Source organism: Rhinolophus hipposideros (assembly GCF_964194185.1).
Source record: "Rhinolophus hipposideros genome assembly, chromosome: 23".
NCBI classification, from domain to species: domain Eukaryota; kingdom Metazoa; phylum Chordata; class Mammalia; order Chiroptera; family Rhinolophidae; genus Rhinolophus; species Rhinolophus hipposideros.
In genome coordinates, this window is record NC_138069.1 from 42220226 (window position 1) to 42234894 (window position 14669).

General features: G+C 40.6%; 1 protein-coding gene across 3 annotated transcripts in view; it reads left to right on the forward strand.

Moving 5' to 3' along the window:
- RNF216 (ring finger protein 216) overlaps window positions 1–14669 on the forward strand; it is a 141459-nt gene that overhangs the window by 2006 nt on the left and 124784 nt on the right. For all 3 annotated transcript variants that reach the window (XM_081035532.1, XM_081035537.1, XM_081035533.1), the window contains one exon: window positions 1176–1271. The gene's annotated coding sequence lies outside the window, so the exon portion shown is untranslated. The remainder of the gene's footprint in view (window positions 1–1175; window positions 1272–14669) is intronic.

Genomic DNA, 14669 nt, shown 5'->3' on the forward strand with positions numbered 1-14669 from the left:
TTATCATCTTTTAACATCAAGATTACATGGAAACTTCTTTAAAATAAATAGGAAGGGGAATGTTCCACTTCTGATTACAAAAGGAGAACAAAAAATATAGGATGTGGATAAAATTGCGACAATAGAGACGCCAAACAACAGTGCCTTAAAAACCATAGATGATTATTTTTCATAAACCCACCTGGGCAGCCCCAAGGGAGTTAGAAACCTATGCTCTTTCTAAGTTACTGCTCTACCATCCCTTGGGTGTTTTCCTCATCTGTATAGTTCAAGAGGGCCAAACCACATCTGCATCTCAACCAGCAGTAAAAGGAAACGCATAGAATGCCCTTTTTTTTTAAGGGCACAGTCCAGAAGAGGCATGAGTCACTTCTGCTCACATCCCATTGGACAGGTCTTAGTCATACAACTACTATTATTTACAGAGAAAACTGGAAAATGAACTCTTTATTCTGGGAGAGCAATGTTCACAAAAATTGGGCATTCTATTACTTTTAGAAGTGGAGAACAGATACCTAGAGATAACTAGCAGTCTCTGTCATAGGAGATAAGAGAGGATACAAGATATCACAGAGAATGCCAGCCAAGCAAGTGAAGTAGATTGTGATATCGACCATGAACCCCCCACCACCCCACTTCATCAAGTTCGGCTCTAGATAGGACTGAATTTTATTTATTTCCTCCATTTCACCAGAGGACAAAATTTAATCTTCTAGGGATGGGAGTGGAAATGATAAGCAGTAACAGCTCTGCTCAGATATGCTGGACAGAGCTGGAGACACGAGAATCTAACTGCTCTGATTATAGATTTTCATGTTTTTCAATTTATTTGAAGAATATAATACACGTGTGGTGTAACAAATCAAACAATACAAATATATAGAGAAAGCTAAGTCCTCTTCCCCCATAATATAAAGTAACAAATATAAATCGCCTAGTATCTATTCTTTCATATAATTCTCCTGCCTCTATGTAATTACATAAAAGTCATACAAGGATAACTCACATTTAATATGATTATTAATATTATTGGGTATAAATCTCTCATCTTGCTGTTTGTTTTCTATTTGTACCATTTGTTCTTTGTTCTCCGTTTCATCTTTTCCTGACTTCTTTTGGATTAATTGAATGTTTTTTATGATTTTTTTTTCTGTCCTTTTCTGGTGCTACAACAGAATACCATAGACTGGCTGGCTTATAAAAAGGAGAAATTTCTCTCAGTTCTGGAGGCTGGGAAGTCCAACGTCAAGACACCAGCAGACTCATGTCTGGTAAGAGCCTGCTTCCTGGTTCTTAGATGCAGGTCTTTCCACTGTGTCCTAACATGGTAGACGTGGGGAGGGAGCTCTCTGGGGTCTCTTTTATAAGATACTAATCCCGTTCATGAGGGCTCTTCCTTCTCACCACCTCCCAAAGGCCCCACCTCTTAATAGCATCCCATTGGGGGTTAGGTTTCAACGTATGAATTTTTTTGGGACACAAACATTCAGTCTATAACAATTTTATTTTATCTCCTTTGTTGTACTATTAGCTATATCTCTGTTTCTTTTTTTTATTTTAAGATTGCTTTAGATTCATAGTATCCATTTTAACTTGTAATCTATCTTCAAGTGATATTATACAACATCATAGATAGCCCTCTCTGGCCCTCTGTCCTGAGAACTCTAACTACTTTGATCTCCCTGGACTCTCAGGTCCAGCTCCTCAACTCAGGGAGTCCATTGGACTTCGCCTGGGTTACCCTCTTTGTGCCTAAGCCTGAAAATTCTCCAAAGGCTGCAAGCTGGGACAATCATGGGGTTCCTTCATTTATTTCCCAGCGCTCACAAATCACTGTTCATTTTCTGATGTTCGATGTCTCGCAAATAATTGTTTCATATATTTTGTCTGGTTTTGTTTTTTTTCAGTAGGAAGGGTAAATCTGGTTCCTGTTATTCTATCTTCACTAGAAACAAAAGTTCATCTTCATTTTTGAAAGATATTTTCACTGGGAATACAATTATGGGTCTACAGGGGTTTTTCTTTTTATTTTCTTTCATCACTTAAAGAAATGTCATTCCATTTTCTTCTGACTTGCAGAATTTCTTCTTTTTCTATTGCATAGAAGATGCCTTTATTTTTTTTACTGTGTTTAATATTTCATGCTTCCATAGTGAGAATTTTACATAAAGAACAGCAAATTAAACCCAAAGAAATAAGAAGGAAAATGATACAAAGATTGGAGTATAAATTGATACAACAGAAAATAGAGAGGGTCAAAAATCCAAAAGACATAACTGTGCAAGGCAAAATTATATCACTTAGAAGATAGAGAATACTTTTATGATTTTAGAATGGAGAAGAGGATTTCCTAAGAAGAAAAGCACAAAAATTATTAACAATAAAGGAACAGATTGGTAAGATTGTAACACGAGGATGACATCATAAAGAGAATGGATGAACTAGCCAGAGTAGAAAAGATATCTATAAAAGATATAATTCACAAAGACTCATCTGTAGAATTAAGATTTCCTACAAATCAATAAGAAAAAAGTAGATGATGCAATAGGAAAAAAAATGATCAAAAACCTTAACAAGTATTTTCCAGAAAAGAAAATCCAATGGACAATTAAGGATACAAAAAGGTGCTCAACTTTAGTAATGATCAAGGAAATGCAAATTACAAGCCACCCAATTGGCACTGGCAACACCAAGGAGGAGCAAGGCTGTAAAAACCACTGCAATATTCATTTCTGGTGCGAATGGAAATTAATACAACTACGTGGAGCAACATTTTGGTATTCTCTAGTAAAGCTGAACATGCAAATACCCTATGCCCCAGGAATTCCACCTTTAGGTATATAGCCTGTTGAGCAGGGTTTCTCAACTCAGCACCATTGACATTTTGGGCCAGGTAATTGTAGGGGTGCTGCGCTATGCATTGTGGGATGTTGAGCAGCATCCAGATGTTAGTAGCACCCGCCACAGTTGTGATGACCACAAATTTCTCCAGACTTTGCCAAATAATCCCCAGGGCAGATGGGAGAGGCAAAATTGCCCCAAGTTGAAACTCAGTTGGTTTCATCCAATTGAGTAGTTTATGTGAATTGGACAAGGAGTTACAGCCTCGGCAGACTAAGGCATTTAGGTAACGAGCAATATGAATCCAGAGTATGTGGCTTGCAAAGTAGAATATGCTTTCCTTCTCATATAGCCAAAGCCTGGGCCATGTTCAGTGGGAACTGATGGGTTCCTGCAGCACCTCCATTTGGAGAGCTGGACCTGGAATCCCTAAAGCAACTGTAAAACAGGCATGTCACTCATTCTTGTGAGAAATGCTGCTCTGGAGAGCAGCTCCAGATTGCAAGTTCCCTCAAATCTCTTTCCAAAGATGGAAACTCACCCAGATAGTAAGGTAGCCCTATACTTCCTGCAGACAGTAACAATTTAACAAGCAGCCAGTGACAGCACAGTAAAAATATCGTGATGCCAGCACTATAAAAAGTCCCAGAGTTCAGTAATATGAACCCCTGGTATCATCAAGCTTCAACTGAGGAATCACTGTCCCCAAACGAAATCACTTTCTAGAAAAATTTAAATAACTAAATCTCTTACCCCTCACTTTAAAAAATTCTGCATAGCCCCACCTGTGTGGCTCTCGGGGTACCTAAGAGGAATCTGCCTTCCATCTTCTACAGCCTGTACTGTCTTCTGTTAACAGTAGTGTTTCCTTTGGCATCTCCAGATGTGGATTCATTCTCCCCAAGGCTACTGTATTCTCACTTATCCAAAATCCCAACTAGTCAGCTGTATACCAAAAAATACACAGCAGATGTAAGGAGCTTAGAAGTTGCCACTCTATCCACACAACGAACTAAAAGTTGAATGTACTGAAAAATCAACAACTCTTCTTAGAACGATCAGAGAAGTGAGGTCACACGGCAAGCCACTGCCCCCTAAATTGGAGACAAACAGGCAGATCCAGAGAATCACAACTTACCAGAGCAGAAACATCCACGTGGACTAATTTGGGGTAAGAAACCATGGACTGTAATTGATGAATTTCTGGAAGCCCAGTGTGGACAAGTGTGAGAGTCAAAATGTGCAGGGAGGCCCCCACACTTTTGTGAGTTTTACCTCCTGGAGCTCAACCAGGAGACAAAAATCCCCTCATGCTTCCTGCAGATGGATGGGAAAGTAACCATTGTGAAATACACCAAAGGATTCTGTTTTTCTTAACAAGGTCTGCCCTCAGGAGAAACTGGTTAACCAGAGCCTAATCTGCTGGGCTTTTATCAGAGCCTAACTGACATGGGGAAGGGAAACATCCATCTCCAGCTGGCTCGAGCCTTCCACAGGGAAGAAGGGAAATACCCAGCTCTATCCTACTCTAACTATACTGTCCCACTGGGGGCGGGGCTGAGAAGCACTTGTGAGGCTCACAGTTCAGGGGCACACAGGCTCATTAAAAGACTGGGACCTAATCATTGGGCTATAAATGCTACCCCTTACCCCACGTCTTCCCACTACATTACTAAAGGTTCATTCACAGCAGTGTTTTTTCTACCCAGTACAAGCAGGTCCTTGAATAACATTGTTTCATTCAAGGTCATTTATGTGTAATGTTGATGAGATGCTGCAGGAACTTAACTCTCGTTTATATAAATTAGCCTAAAACTGGTTTCATCATAGTCATTTTGCTTAAAGTCGAAGAACCTATCGACTACATTAAGTGAGGACTTACTGTATCCACCTTTCAACAAAAAATTACAAGGCATACTAAAAGGCAAAAAACAAACGTTGATGAGACTGAACAAGCATCAGAATGAGAGTCAGATATGGCAGGAATGTTGGAATTACTAGGCCAGGAATTGTTAAAACTATTGATATGCTGAGGGCTTTAATGGGAAAAGCAGATAACATGCAAGAACAGATGAACAGTGTAAGGAGAGAGATGGAAAATTCTCAGAAAGAATCAAAAAGAAATACTAGAGATCAAAAACACTGTGTATGGAAAATAGAATTGGCCAGGCCTCCTCCTCAGCCATCTGGTGGCCCTGACCCGGCGACCCGCTGGTCACAGGAGATGGAATCTTGCGCAGGTGCTGTCCGTTCTGAAGATGTTGCTGTTTGTATATCCTCTTATGTAAGCACCTTGGTTGTGAGCCACTTTTGTCTCGGCATAGTATAAAAAGAACCCGGCCATTATATGAGGGGGGCTGCCGGCTGTATCTGATGAGGCTGGCTGCGTCCGGTAGTGAAGCTGGTGTATCGACTCCTTCAGCTCCACGCATCTTCCAGCTCCCAGAGTCGCGGACACGTTACCCCAGGCCCACAACCCACTCCAACACACTGTAACAGAGAATGCCTTTTATGAGCTTATTAATAGACTGAACACAACTATTCAGTTGGAAAGAATCTCTGAGCTTGAGACTATCTTAATAGAAACCTCCAAAACTGAAAGGCAAAGAGAAAAATAAAAGACTGAAAAACAACTAATCAAGTGATTAGTATCAGAATATATGACTGCTGCCTACATTGCAATAAGCAAAAGATAAACAACTCATATCAAAATGTGCAAATGATATGAACAGATCATTTGGCCTGCACGCTGTGGTATACTGACTGACCGCTGAGTTAGAAGGCTACTGCAATAATCCTGGTAGCATCAGTTATGGTGAGAATAGTGAAAGTTCTGAGACAGAATTGGGTATTCAAATATAATGTCTATAGAATATCGTGAGAAAGATTACACAGCAAAAGGAAACCTGCGGACCAACTTTGCTTATGGAATATTAAAAATCTGAAATAAAATATGCAAGTAGAATCTTATTTTTAAAGTAAAACATTGTAATCAAGTGGAGTTGCCATCAGCATTGTAAGTGTGGTTCAATGCTGGGAAAGTCATTAATATATCACATTAATGGGAATAAGGAGAAAAATTGTATGACCATTTTCAGAAGCACAAGAAACATAATAAAAATAAACACCCACTCGTGACTTTTAAAACTGCTGTATAAAATAAGAATTAATGGATACTTCTTTAACATGATAAAGTATATATATTTCATCCCAAAAGTCAGGATCCTACTTAATGAGAAAATACTAGAAGCTTTCCCATTAAAGTAAGGCCACTTTTTCTATCACTCTTTAACACTGTGTTGGAGTTATTCCACTGCAATGAAACAGAAGAAAGCAAATTAGAGCAAAGAAAGAAAGAGATAAAACTATGCCATTTCAGATTATATGATTATATTTCTAGAATACACAAAAGAATCAATGGGAAAACTACAAAAATAAGAATTTTGTAAAAGAAGTTTATAAAATCAACATGCAAAACTCTATATAAACAAAAGGCATTTAAAAGATACAATGGAAGAATAAAGATGTAATCAAAGAACATGACCCTATTTATGATAAAGAGTAAAATACTTAAGCATGATCTTAAAATGTCTAAAATGCATATAAAAACTGTAAAAAACAACTTTTGAAAGACAAAAAGGGAAACTTGAATAAATGAAAAGACATGTCCCGTTCTTAGGAAGACTTAATTTCATTAATATGTCCATCCTCCCTAGGTTAAACTTAACATGATCTCAAGAAATATATCATGAGTTCTCTTCCTCTGAAATTAAAAAGTTGATTACAGTTTGGAAAAAAACAAGTAACAATAGCTAGATAATGCTTGAAAGACAGCCAGATTCCAATATACTTGACTATATGAGCAGCCTCCGTCATTAAAACGAGACACTATGTCTATTCATAGACAGAAGGGAGAAAATCCAGAAACAGGACCAATTGCAGATGCAAAACCAGTAAGTGCACAGTAAAGACCGCGTCTCAAGCCAGTGAGGGGGAGAAAAGACTTAATATGTGACGCTGGGATAACTGGTCAGCCTAGGGAAACAGATAAAATTAGATTCATTCCTCATACCATACACCCAACAATTTCAAATGAATCACAGATTTAAATGTAAAATGAAAAATGAAGCCATACATGTATTAGAAGAGAACGTGGGGAAATTCCTCTATAACTGGCAATGGTGAAAACTTTCCCATGACTTGAAATTCAGACACGATAGTGGGAAAGATTAATAAATTTGACTGAATAAAAGTGGAAAACATTTAGATAGCATAAAATACCATGACCAGAGTAAAAAGGTAAATGACTCAGTGGGGAAAATATTTGTGATGTGTATCACAGACAAAGGGTTACTATTCGTAATATAGAAAATGCTCCTAAAATTAGAGAAGAAAAAGACAAAAAATCCTATATAAACATGGGCACTAGATTTGAACATACAGTTCACCGAAAAAGAAAAGTGAATTCTCTTAAATATATGAAAAGTTGCTCAATCTTATTCATTATAGGAGACATACCAGGGGAGACCATTTCTCACTTCTATCAGACTGGCAAAAGTCTAAGTATTTGACAATACAGTCACAAAAAATGCATTAATTGCCTTTGGAAGATAGTAGCAAATTAAGTAATTATTTTGAAAGCAGGTATAAATAGAGGGGGAAAAAAATAAAACATTTATTGTATCTTTCTTATCTAAATATACCCTTGGGTAACCAAATAACTGAAAAGGGGCAATTAATAAATTAAGAATTAATAGAATTATAATATTTATCATTTTGCAATCCCTACTGAATCCTTGAGCAGTGATCGCCAATGATTGCTGACATCTTTTTTAAAAAATAAGCAAACCAAACATTCTGTTCGTCTATGGGGTTATACACAACATCACCTATGAGAGATCTTGAACAACACAAAACAAAACAAAACAACAACACCCTGGGTCTGAGCAAGTCTCTGGATCTACCTACCAAATTATAGGAAACAAGAGACAGCAGAAAAATATGTCCAATAATGCCACAATGCAACAATCCATAAACCCAGGTAGTGGGACATTCCAGTGTCTTCAACACTTACATTAGCTTCTCCACTGCCCTCCTCTCTCCGAGTTTTTATTCCTGTTATTCTCATTTTACAGATGCGTAAACCGAGGCACAGAGAGCACAGGCACAGAATGCTTAAGATGTAGGAGACAAAGCTGGAATTTGACGCGATCAGCTTTTCTGAAATGCCTCCACGTGGTTTGTTTCTTGACTGCCCCCAAAATGGAAGCCACGGAGGCCCTTGTCAGTCATCGGCTGCCTCCAGTCTCCTCCCCTGCAGAGCTCCCACTCTGCTTTGGACAGCTTACCTCCCGTGTGCTTTATCCCCTCATGGTAACCCTGAGCTTCACTAGCCCCTTTTGCACCTGGGGAAACTGCAGGCCTGAGAGTTTAGCCGATGCTCAGTGGGTTAGTGACCAGATGGAACCAGAACCCTGCTTCCCTAACTCATACTCTCACACTGTGCCCTCCTGACTCAGGAGCGAGGGAGGAGGGCAACAAAGAATGACAAGACTCCCTGGGGACTGAGGGAGAAGGACGGTGACGTGATCATCCTCAGAGGCCAGAGCAGGGGTGGACAATGTGCTCGCCAGACTTGAGCCCAGACATCATGCCCTGCCTTCAAAAGCAGGCAACACACACTGTAGCCAGTGCTAACCTATCTCTACACCTCAGAAAGGAACGTTTAGACACACTCGAGGGCTGTTCTGTGGTTCTCCAAGGCTGTTTCTCCCTGTCCATTTTATTTATTCATTTTACTGAGAGAAAATTTATGTTTTATGTGAATGAACAAAACGTGTGTGCAATTTGGTGAGTTTTGACAAGCACTACACCCACGTAACTAAAACCCAATCAGGATATACAGTTGTCCATCATCTCAGAAACTTCCCTCATGCTCCTTTTACTCGTTCCCCATTCCCCTTCCCCCCTGGCACCGTAAGTCTGAAAGGTTCTGACACCTGGAACACTCAGTGCTTTTGGGCTTGCCAGTGGCTGCTGGCATGATACAGCCAGGCCCCTGTGAAATGGAAGTCACTGATTCCTACCCTGGAACTAGCTTTCTGAAGACACGCCATCCATGTTGCTGGCTGTCACCACGAATCAGGCCACCAGGTCAGCCAGCAAGTGGAGTTTTTCACTTCTTCCAAAACCTTCCATGGTGCTGATTTTCCCTGTTTTCTCTTGGCACCTGAAGCCCCAAGCTCATTTTATCCCATGGCTAATATCTGTGATAAAGCGGGCCCTGAGAGAGAGGGTGAAGGTGCCTATAATTACCTTAGCAACGGAACATGCTGGGCATTGCAATCATTTACTCTCATCACCATAGCAACAGAGAATCACAGAATCATGGTCATTTGGAGCCCAGTGGCAATAGTACTCACTTAGTCCAATCCCTTAGATTAAAACAGAAACAAAAAAACCAAAGCACACTGCATCAGTTGCTGCTCAGAAAGCCTTCATATCCCTGCACATGTATGTTCTTTGGAATGTATGTTGATTCCAATAGGACTGGCCTGAGTGTCCATTTGGGTAGCTGATTCTTAGGCTGATTTCAAATGTGAAGCCTTGTCCTGCACTGTTAGGGACAAAAGAAGACTATTTGATTGATGGAGGCAGAGCAGTCTGCCAGAAAAGAATGTTCCTGGGAGATGGGGAGTGGAAATGTTTACACCAGGGCTCACAGTAAGGATTCACTTAACCAAAAGCTCTGACTGCCACCTGGTCATTTGGCGCTCCTTGTGCCAATAGACCAACAGGCAGAGAAAGGAGTTACTCCATTGGTGGGGATAATAGACTTTGATGGTCACAGGAGCCACATTGGCTGACATATGTTGGGAGCAGAAAAGAGTATGTCTGGGACTCCAGGGATTCACTGAATGACGTCTTAGGGCTTCTGTGCCTAGTGATAACCAGGAAAGGGCAAGGAGAAAGGACATGGTAACCAGGGGCTCAGACTTCTGAGGTGAATGTCACCCTACCCAGCAATCAATGTAGATCAACAGATCTACATTGAAGATAAGGGATTGGGTGGAAGAAGGAGGCCACATGTCAAGTGCAGAACAAATCGAAGGACCAATTGCTGTAGCAGCATTGTAGCTTACCCCAGTAATCCTGTTTTAAGACTATTTTTTAGAAATCATGAGCAGCCACCACTTTGAAGAATCAGTGGCAGGACGGAGTGAACAGGGCACAAGTAGATGAAGGGAAATCAAGTGACCTGGAAGAGAAGCTGTCTGTGCCTCACTTTGTCATACCTTGGCCTTCACTTATACTCCAAAGGCTGCTTACTGTACACACCTGCAACGCTAGGCCTCAGAGCTCTTTTTGCTGGCTGCTGGAGCATGCTTGGACCATGCACGGGGCAAGCCAGAGGTACGAGAGGCAAGAGGCCCCTGGAATCAGCCGCCAAGCAAAGACAGATGGTGAGTCAGTGATTAAAAACTCCAGCACCCTCATCCCTTGGGTGGGCTAACTTTAAGACATGTTCTGCATGTCTCTCAAGTCTCTGATGCGATAAAGCTCCAGGGGAAACTGGCTTCATAACACGCTGGATTCGCTTCCTTTCCTGCATCATTTTCCACTCCCCACTGAGGACCACTTAAGGTCACATCCCTAAAGTATCATTTGCTCTTCAGGCCTTGTCTCAGCGTCTTTGGGAAGAACACAAACCAAGATCCCATGTCCTATAAATGTTCAAGTTTATTGTCATACGTTATCGATTATATTCTTCTATATAAGGAAAAAAGTACATACGACTTATAGGCCTGTAGTTTATTTGAACTTTAACTCTTATTTTCTTGATCAGAAGTAAATGCATCTTATTAATTGCATTCAAGAAATCAAAGATTCAAAGAATCTCTTTTTTCCCCCCTAATATTTGATTGATTCCTGAGTTGACCTTATCTTTATTATTTTTTTTCTTTTTGTTGCTTTGAGTTTGCTTCTTGAGTTCAATAGTCAGACTTTTCTTTCCCCTAATATATGTGTTTAAACTAAACAGTTGTCATGATGTACTTCTGTTGTGTTCCACAAATGTTGACATGAAGTGGTTTTTATTATCATTCTGTTCTAAATATTACTTGATTTCACTTGAGTTATTTAGTAATATGCTACTGCATTTTCAAATATGGACTTTTTTGGCCTGCTTTTATTATTTCAAATTTTATTGCATTAAGTTTGAATTGAGTATTTTAATTATTCTAGTTCCCCTCTATTAACATTAGTTATATATAATTGTATTATTCTTTAGTTGCTACCCATGAAATTACAACATACGTCATTGAATTATTAGAACATACTATACATTTATAGTTTTATCTGTTCCCAGGACAATGTCAGGACGTTGGAACACTTGAACTCCACTCCCCCTGCCTCCCCCGACCAATAAAATGCAGTAGAAGTATTGTTCTGAGAATTCCAAACTAAGGCCTTAGGACTGGAAGCTTCTGCTGCTTCTCTCTTTGAATGCTTGCTCTTGGGGTGCTCTATCATGGAATGCAGCTTTTTGTTTTTAAGAATCCCCGCCCACATGGAGACGCCGTAGGGAGAAGAACCAAGGCTCTCTGGTTCACAGCTCCAGCTGAGCTTCCAGCCATCAGCCAGCGCCAATTGTGAGCCAAGCAAATGAGCCATCTTAACCGTTTCAGCTCAGAGAATGCAGCCCCAGGTCACATTCAGAGCAGGACAACTGCCCAGCTGAGCCCAGTCAACCCAAAGAGTCATGATAGGTAATAGTTGCAATACTTAAGCAGAAATCATACTTAATTTTAGTCATGTATAGCTTTTAGTGTCTCAACCATCAATGTCTCATCAATAACACATTCCTTACCATCAAATGAAATTGTAAATTTTACCTAGTTGCAATAGGTAGTTCTTGAATTTCACATCTAGGAGTTGAGACCATTTTAATGATCTTAGCCCCAGAAATTCTACTTCACTAATGATGAGGACCAAGAAGGTTATGGTAGGGTTGGAGCAAGCCTGACATGAAGCCCGAATGGAAAAATTCACACAAAGCAGGAAAATGGATCAGACATTTTCAAGTGGCAAGTGAAAGAAAAATCTACAAGTCAGACAAATGGTTGGGAGGAAAGTCATTGCTTTGCAGTGGAGGCCACTGATTTAATGGCTAGAGAAAGTTTTACAACTGGCTCTCTGGGGGTGGGGAGGGGAGAGTTCAGGTGTATAGCATTTGTTGATATCTATGGCATAAATGAGCCCACCATGGCCTACATCAACCTACCAATGTGACGTCTCTGAACATAGAGTTGGGAAGAATTATACACAATGGGCTTGACCTGCTCCAACACACCACTGGCTTAGTGGTTCGCTGCAATACCTAAGAAGACTTCAGGTTTAGTGAGGGCAGACCAGCTTTCTGGGGCTAAGAAGCAAGTGGAGATTGGAGAAGTGAAAGCAACAAGCAGGGACCATGTTTTTATGAAGATGTACTGCGAAGGGAGGTTGGGATATAGAATAATAGCTAGAGTGGGGTCCAGAATGGATGAAGTGTGTGTGTAGAAGGGAAATAGTTCAAAGTATGACTATGTTGAGGGAAAAACCCAACTAAGGGAAGTTTGGAATATTCAGGAGAGAGAGAGGGTAGGTGATACGAAAAGCACCCTATAGAAAAGAGAGGAGATGGAATCCAAAGGGATGGTAGAGGGTCAGTCTCAAATAGAAGGAGAGGCACCTTCTCAAATCACAAGGGTAGGGAGTGATAGTGGCCCATCTAGAAATCTGTGGGTAGGTTTGGAGATGAAAATTTGGGCTGACCTGGTGGCTCAGGTGGTTGGAGTGCCATGCTAATGCCGAGGTCGCTGGTTCGTTTCCCACATGGGACAGTGAACTGCACCCTCTACAGCTAAGCTAGAGCTGGGCTACAGTGAGCAGCTGGAGCTCGGCATGAGCTGCTGTGGGCTACTGTGGGCTGCCATGAGTGGCCATCAGCCCTCGTGAGCACCCTGCAGCTGGGGAGAGCTGCCATGAGCTGCTGTGAGCAGAAGACCTGCAACCAACTGCCTCAGCCGGGGGGAGTGCAGCATGAGCTCATAAGACCAGCATGGGCCAGGGAGCTGTGTCCTTCACAACCAGACTGAGAAACAACGGCTTGAACCGGAGTGCAGGGAGGGCGGGGGGAGGCGGAAGAAGGGGAAACAAAAAGAAAAAAAAATTTGAGGGAGTCTATAAAGGATATGCCAACTTAGCCTTTCAGTTCATGTGAGTTAGGTAATATATAATTTTCCTCATGTAATGGAAAATAAGGTCACATGATGGGCTAGAAAAGATGAGGTGGGAAATGTGAAAGAGAGCTGACCAAGAAAACATAAGGCCTTGCTCAGTGACCCTGAGAGTCCTGAGAGCCCATGAGTTGCGGTGGCCTCAGCCCTCACTGTCGGGGACAGTTTCTCTGTAGTGCATGGGAGGAGCAGAGGGGTGCCTCAGGGCTGGCTGTGTTCAATAGCAGATGTGCACGTCAGGCAGTGGCAGCCTCATTCCTCCAGAAAGCCTCTGAAGTACTGAACAGTCATGGAGACTGAACCAACACTCTAGAATTGAGGGCCAGCTGCGGATTGGGGTGGGGTATCGAGGATGGAGGGAGAAGTTACTAGGGTCTCCCCTAGTGTGTCAGAAACAAAGCCTCGAATAGCAGGAATAATTTAAACTCAAGTGGAATAGGAGATTCCAAAATACCTCCTGTCTTACCAGCTGATATGGTATTGCAAGAGACAGCTTTTGCATTTTAAAGAATTTTGCAAGACAGTTGACATCACGTTGGTGGTTGAAATTGGCCACATTGGGAGAATTTGCCCATGGAAGTCACCAAACAATGCAAGTCAATGGAATACTACTCACCAGTACAACATAGAGGAATCTGAAAAACATATACTGAGAAGAACTTGTACAATGAAAACTACAAAACTGCTGAAAAAAGATATAAACAGGAGAATGAAAAACATTTGTGTTCATGGATTAGAAGACTTAATACTGTTGAGATGTCAGTACTATCCAAAGCAATATACAGACTCAATGTAATCCCTATCAAGATCCCAATGATTTTTTTTATAGAAATAGAAAAACCCATCCTAAAATTCATATGGAATCTCAAGGGACCCCAAATAGCTAAAGCAATCTTGAGAAAGAAAGACAAAGCTTTTCAGGAGGAAAAGCTTCCTGATTTCAAAACTTACTACAAAGCTACATTAACCAAAGCAGCATGGTATTGGCATATAGACAGACATGTAGACTAATGGAATAGAATAAGAAGTCCAGAAATAAACCGTTGGATATATGGTCAAATATGGTTGCCAAATATAGGGTGCCAAAACCATTAAATGGGGGGAATGGACAGCCTTTCAACAAATGGTGCGAGGAAAAATGGATATCCACATGCAAAAAAATGAAGTGGGACCCTTATCTAACTCCATAAACAACAGCAACTCAAAATGGATCAAAGACCTAAATGTAAGATCCAAAACTATAAAATTCTTAGAAGAAAACATAGAGCAAAAAACTTATAATGTTGGATTTGGCAATGATTTCTTGGCTATGATACCAAAGGCACAAGCAACAACAACAACAAAAAGATACATTGAACTTCATGAAATTTTTTTAAAATTTGTGTATCAAAAACAATTTTAACAGAATAAAAAAGTAATCCACAGAATGAGAGAAAATGTTTGGAAATCGTATATCTGATAAGGGATTCATATCATAATATATAGAGAATTCCTAAAACTCAACAACAACAAAATACACTACTCCATTCAAAAATGGCCAAAAGATTA